This window comes from Miscanthus floridulus, chromosome 16 (assembly GCF_019320115.1).
Source record: "Miscanthus floridulus cultivar M001 chromosome 16, ASM1932011v1, whole genome shotgun sequence".
Lineage (NCBI taxonomy): Eukaryota > Viridiplantae > Streptophyta > Magnoliopsida > Poales > Poaceae > Miscanthus > Miscanthus floridulus.
Genome location: NC_089595.1, coordinates 30,572,222 through 30,579,669, shown reverse-complemented (window position 1 = coordinate 30,579,669; position 7,448 = coordinate 30,572,222). Strand labels below are relative to the sequence as shown.

At 43.4% G+C, this 7,448-nt stretch overlaps 1 pseudogene; it reads left to right on the top strand.

The window, feature by feature from the left end:
* On the top strand, positions 1-7,024 carry LOC136511454 (disease resistance protein Pik-2-like; annotated as a pseudogene).
* Positions 7,025-7,448: the final 424 nt, after the last annotated feature.

Here is a 7,448-nt window from a genome sequence, read left to right as displayed (position 1 = left end):
TTCACTCATCCGTCATCCCAAATTCCCCGTCCCATCCCAAGTCGCGTCTCCGGAGTCTGGCCTCCCCATCGGCGTCGCGCCTCCCCAGACCCCAGCGGCAGGCGGCCGGCATCGCACCTCCGGGCTCCGGCCTCCCAAGCGCCGTCGCTCCTCCACTCCGGCCGCCCTCAGACGGTCAGATCCCCAGCCCCCAGTTCCCCACTCGCGGCTCCCCCAGTTCCCCACGGCGGCCGGCCTCCCCGCTCTAGTTGTGTTCCAGGCCTTCACTGCCAGGTCGACTGGTGCGGCGCCACCGTCGTCAAGCCGCGTTCCGCACGCTGGACCCGAGCAGCCACGCCGCAAAGCTCTTGGATGCGCGTTCCGCTCGCTGTGCCAGAGCAGCCGCGCTGCCCTTTCAGCTCGGTGCGTGCAAGGGCACAGCCATACCGGTGAGTTCTACCCCTGTCCTCTGTCCTTCAAATCTCTCCTTTTCCTGCAATCACGGTATTCGATTTAGTCCAGGCTACAGATCTCGCTAATCACTTCGATATATCCGTCCATCCACTACCCTAATTCTAACGGTATCGATGATTTTACTAAGAGTATGTGATCAGTTAGAGATAAGTGTCTTACTTGATTTACTATATCGCGTCTAAGACATTAAAATAGATGACGTAAACTATACGTTTCTTCGCAATGTACCGACATCTATTTTAATATGTGGTTATTTTACATATTGTAAACTATACGTTTCTTCGCAATGTACTACAGATTTTAATATGTGGTTATTTGCTAGTAAAAAAAAATTCTTAGGCGAGACAACATCGTTTCCAGGAATCCGGAGACTATAAATAAGCCAATTGGACAGCTGGAGTGAGTTGACTTGACAGAGATATTGCCAATTACATTAGTATGACATATAATATACAACAACTTGAAGCCTAGGGAGAAGTGCAGATTGAATCTAGAAAACTTTGTGGTTATTTTACATCAGTGGATTGGAGCAGACACAGTTTATACTTAATTCAACATCCACAAAGGCCGGCCTGTGCAGAATCCGTTTAACAGAGCTACTGCCTGCATCCTTCCTATCCACGCAACCACGCCAACTGAACCCAATGGAAGCTTAGAGCTTGTTCTGGGCGCCATGCCGGACTTCCTGGTGAGCGCAGTGACGGGGGCCTTGAGCCCCGTCCTGGACAAGCTTGGCGCTTTGCTCAGCGATGAGTACAAGCGTTTCAAAGGCGTGCGTGGTGAGGTCGAGTTCCTCGTTCGGGAACTGGAAGCCATGCACGCCTTCCTTCTCAAGAAGTCGGAAGAGGAGAATCCTGATGCGCAAGACAAGGCGTGGATGAAGGAGGTGCGAGAGCTCTCCTACGACATCGAGGACAGCCTCGATGACTTCAGAGTCCGTGTTGACGACGACTCGGCGAAACCAGATGGCTTCATCGACAAATGCAAGAAGCTATTCCAATTGGACAAGACCAAGGCCCGCCGTCGGATTGCCACGGAGTTTGAAAAGCTGAAAGGCCAAGTCAAGGAGGTGAGTGAAAGGAATGCAAGATACTGGCAGATCAGCAATACTGTCATGAACACAAGCAACAACATCGTGGATCGAAGAGCTCTTGCCATATTTGAGGATGCTTCAAGGCTCGTGGGTATCGATCAACCAAAACAAGAGATAATTTCATTTCTGAAGAAGGAAGGTGGTGGTATTTCATCACTACAACCGAAGATAGTCTCTATCGTGGGAATGGGAGGAGTTGGAAAGACAACCCTTGCAAATCGAGTGTACGAAGAGCTGAAGAATCAGTTCCAGTGCCGAGCTTTCTTGTCGGTGTCACGGAATCCTGACATGGTTAAGATTTTGAGAACCATTCTCAGCCAGCTGACATGTCAAGCTTTTTATATGACAGAAGGAGCAAGCATGCAACAGTTGGTCATGGAAATCCGTGAAATCCTTCAGACAAAAAGGTACACACGGTGTATACTTTCAGCATGTCACATCCATATTCCGCTAAGAAACCTATTTTAATTTTCTTCTAGCAAAGCTTTTGCCATTATAAGAAATTCAGTTGAAGGAAACGGGCGTTTCGAGAGATAGTTATCATAAATGCTCTTTCTTTTCTGTTGTTTTATCTAGGACTGGTAGCCTTGAAATGCGCATAGTACACATCCAAGGTATCAGTCACTTGATAAGGAGAAAATCCCTTAAATTAATTATCACTAAGAGCATTTATAAGGAGCAATTTGATTTTTCACTTGTAATCACTTGTAATTAGTTAGAGTTCGACAAATTATTTCTCTCTCGATATATTGCTAAAAGTTAGAAAACAGATAACCAGTTTTTTGTAATATAAATCTAATAGTACAGTTTCCGCACCACTAAAGCCTGTACATATAGGCTGCCTATTTGTTGGGTCAAATAAATATACCAAAGTTTTCCACAAGTAGCGGTGCATAACTGCATATATACTATAGTTTTGTTCTGCCTAAGTATATTCTAAAGATTATTCAGTGAGTTGTCATTACAAAACTATAAAACAAGAAACTATTGTCAAATAGGAACCTAGGGTGCAAAACTTTGCCACCTCCTTGTGTCATACACAAGAATAGCTCAGAGCGTATCTAGATAGTTTGGTGTAGGTTTCATTTCTAAGTGTCCGAGCTTTAGTTTTACAAATCCTAGTTTAGATTTATCCTCTTATTAGTACATCATGATCTTATGTCGTGTCTTTGTTCTAGAAATCCTAAATCATACCTCTCCTCCTAACACCCATTTCTGAGTGTGTGAAAAGTAAAATGGAGCTACAAATAATGCTTACACTTTACTATAGTATAACGTTATTATTTTAAAGAATAGAGTTTCATACATTCTGGTCGTCTATCTTATTAATAATTATTGGTGGAAGATTTGTTTGAGCTAAATATGTATCCTGCCATACTAAATAGCTTTATCAAATCTTGTCGTAGGTACTTCATTGTAATCGACGATGTATGGGATGTGGAAACATGGGACACAATTAAGTATGCATTGTCAAACAATAGTTGTGGTAGTGTCATAATAATCACAACTCGGATTCATGATGTGGCCAAAGCATGTTGCTCATTATATTCTGATGGTTTGGTTTACCAACCAAAGCCTCTTCAAGAACAGGACTCAAAAAGGTTGTTCCAGAACAGAATATTTGGTCTCAGAAATGAAGTGCCCAGAAAACCTAAAAGAAGTCGCTGATAAGATCTTGAAGAAGTGTGGAGGTTTACCATTAGCCATTATTGCAATATCTGGTTTGTTAGCTAACAAAGCACGGAATGAAGTTCACTCGGTCACAGAGTGGGATCAAGTTCAAACTTCTATTGGTCATGGACTTGAGAGAGATGATATTGTGGACGGGAATGATGGGAATATTATCACTCAGTTACTTTGATCTTCCTCATCATTTAAAAGCTTGCCTATTATATCTTAGTATATTCCTGAAGATTATGAAATTAATAAAAAGCGTTTAGTATGGCTGTGGGTTGCAGAGGGGTTCATTCCTGCCGAATCTACATGCACCTTGTACGAATTGGGAGAGAAGTATTTTAATGAGCTCATCAATAGAAATTTAATCATTCCAGGGAAAATGACTAAGTGGACTGGCGAGGTGGACGCCTGTCGTGTCCATGATACAATTCTTGACTTCATCATGTGCAAGTCCACCGAAGACAACTTTGTTATAGTACATAATGGTATTCCAAGACTAGCACCTCCACCAGGAATCAAGGTTCGTCGATTGAGTCTGCAAGGTGAAACTGAAGGAGATGCGACCTTACATTCGAACCAGATTTATGCAAATGTCCGGTCAATTATTAGTTTTGGATTCCCCTGTTCCTTGTTGGGTTTTAGATTCTTGCGTGTCCTACACGTCACGGGCACATTTTTTGGAAACCATCATCTTGCAAACATTGGAGAATTACTCCAGCTGAGGTATTTGGGTCTCAGAGATACAGAGATAACTGAGCTCCCAGAACAGATTGGAGCGCTGCAGTATTTGGAAACACTTGACTTGTCGTGCTATTCCACAATCCAATTACCAACAGCTATAGTTCGACTAAAAAGACTTGTCAACCTATTGATGGTTCCTTTTCCGCTAAAATGTTTTCCCAGTGGAATTAAATACATGCAGGCATTGGAATGGTTATATTCAGTAGAAATTGAGATAAAGGCAGCTATTTTTGTTGAAGAAATTGGCCATTTAACCAAGATGAGGCATCTGGGTATAGTTTTCTCTTCCGAATTTGGTTTTGTTGACGAGGAAAGCTATGTGGATCTTATAAAAAAGATGGTTTCTTCTTTTCAACGGTTAAATAAGCTTCAAACTTTAAAGGTAAAATATATAAAATATGAAAAAGGGCAGGACGTCATCTTCAATGGAGGTGACATCATCGTTGAGGTGCCGTGGTGCTCTGCTAGCCTAAGAAAGCTTGTTCTCAAGATGAATCCCATGCCAAGGGTGCCAAGGTGGATGAAGTCTCTTGTCAACATTGAAGAATTGGATATGAGAATAAAGAAATTGGATGAGGAAAGTCTTTGTATTCTCGGTGACCTACCAGTTCTTGTCTATCTAACACTGGAGATATTAAAGAACGTTGAAGACAAACAACGTCTTCTGATCAGCAACAGGTATGGATACAGAAGCTTGAGGCATTTCAGTGTAGCAACATTGAATGGGCCCCCCAGTATCTCCATGCTGACGTTTGAAGCTGGATCCATGCCAAAGCTGGAACAACTATATATTGACTTTGATGCAGATATAACAATTTCTGTGAGTAATGGTCGTCTTGATTTTGGTCTCAAGCATCTCTCCCAACTCAAGGAGGTCTAGTGTTATATGTTCGGCACCGAAACTGAACATTTGGCGTGTACAAAATGCCAGTAAGAAAGCACTTGATAACCACCCGAAGCTTCCACATTTCGTAAAACATTATATCCCTTCAACCGAAGGCGAGAGGAGCCACCGAGAACGCCTAAGGCCACGAAGACGCAGCCAGTCTACAGTTCACACAACACAGCCAAAGCCTCCTTCCACAGCTGACTTGTCGGAACAAGAAGTTGTTCAGGAGGTAGCAGACGATGTTGCCATCTGCGCTTCAGGTATGGATTCTTCATTCTCACAGTCACAGAAACAAGATCTTGCTAGCTTGCTTGTTGCTCCTATACTAAAATCGCCGTGTGTTTATGCAAATTTGCAGGTGGTGATGACAAGGTGGGCTCCTCCATCACGGACGATAACTCCGGCCAGTCACGGACTGCAGCACTGCCTCTACCCGCGGACCTCTCCTTCACCATCCACCATCACGGCACCTCCCATGAACTTAGCAGTCGACATGGCCAGCCACGGCGGCGCCGATCGGAAGCTCGCCAGAGCGCCACCATCCGTGGACGAGAATTGGTTCAGGGTGCACCACTTATTCCTGATCGCGTCAAGGGAACTTCAGGTATGGTTTTATATGCATTTATTTATGCCTACCAAACAAACTCTTCCCGGGCGCGTTTATTTGATTATTCCTTCAGCTTCGTATGCCCTGCACTCCTACTGTCGAGTGCCTTACACGGTCCATGCTCCAAACTTGATAATGCCATTGACTTGTTTTTTAATCATTTGGCAGGGGCCGCCCCAACCTCTGATATTCTGGGGCCTCCACTCATCGCTGCTCCTCAGCAGCAGGGGCCATTCGTGCCGCCGTGCTTCACGTTCAGTTCTGGATCACCTCCCAACGCTGAAGCTGAACGACAGGCAATGGACTGTTACGAGCCGTCGCAACATGACGGCCTTGCAAATGCATTCAGCAGCGCCTTCAACAGCCTTTCCTTGCGTGACGACCACCCTGGTTCCGGTGCCACGGCTGTTGAAGTATCCTCGTCAGACACCGGTAATGTTTTCCTCTGTTCTGCTTGCTCTGGGTCTCCTATCCATTGAAAAGTAAATTATTTGGCAGTTCATTCTCCACTTGTCCTGAATGTACTGGCCACATTTCTTCCTTGCTGCATTTGTTTGACTTATGGGATGTGCTTATATATTCCAATTTCCACGCAGTCAAGCGAAATCTTAAAACTAGTAGCACTATATATATATATGATGTGTTTACTTTTGCACCGTAGCCCATTTATCTCTCTAAAGTGAGAATATTGCAGAGAACACAAACCCCACTCCCCTGGCACTTGTTAATAAATAGTACTAGGGATAAATATGTACTATGCTACAGTCTGTTAGAAGCCATTGGAGAGTGGATTGCAATAACCCTAACCCGGCAAGCTAGTTTGTTAAAATCTGTGTAGAAAGCTGCTCGTTTGTTAAAACAAATAGGGCTGTAGAAAGTTCTGCATACACAATCTTTGTTTATTAGAACAGAAAAATATGGTGTGCATTTGAAAACTTCCAGAGGAGAATAACAACCAAATTAAGCATTGATCCATTGTTCGGGCTTTCGCGCAAGTTCCAAAGCAGTGGGCAAATAAAAAAGAACCTTTCTGAGAAACAAGTTGCAAAAGTTGCATATATTTATTTGAAAAGCAAGCGGCTTTCAAAAACATTTTTTCCTCAAAAGCAAACTTCCTTGGTAGCTTTTCTAATAATTAAGCTAGTCTTCTGGCAGAAACTCAAACTATCAGGCTCTATGTAGGATCTTCATCATGCCAAGGAGGAGGAGGTCGTCAGGAACAACAGTGAAGTGATCAATTACCTCGTCGCTCTCCAGCTCCATATTCATTCTTCACCACGAGTCCATCCTGAAAGATTACGCTGCGTCGTCGTCCCAATCAAATTTACTACTCATTGGAGGCCTAAGCTTTGTCTGGATAGTAAACTTCGTTTATCCTTAAAAGGGGAAATCTGGTCTCGTAAGTACTATGAGTCTGTATTGTTTGGATATATTCATTCATTTGTGAATGTTGGAGACCGTCATATTTGTGCTCCTTATTAATAATAATCGAAAAAACCAAGTCATTGGAGGCTGTGACATTGAGCAGCCACTTGCACATGTAAGCAGACTTCGCTTTTGCTCTTGGGCCGTGCTTTATTTGTAGTATCTATATTTGGGACTCGGGACAATGCAACCTGGGCCATTCGGATTTTCTGAATCCTGCATGTGTGGTCGCTGGTTCGGCAACACCCTATGCTCATGTACGGTTTTCGGTTGGGCCACAGACCACAGTACGTATACAACGCGCCCGCTCATTCATTATGTCGAATTCGTCCATATATTATATAAATAGATAAGGCACACAATTTTTTCCAGGCTTACAGTGTGCCAATTGAACTGGAAATTATGGTAGTTAGGCCCTTTGGTTCTTTTAGCTTCATATCTACTAAATTGATGTGCTAAGTTGGGAATCATCTGCAGTAGTCAAATAGTTTCTTATACTTAGACTTTTACCATGGGAGCTTTAAAAAAAACAACTGTATATGATCACTTCATCATGATTTATT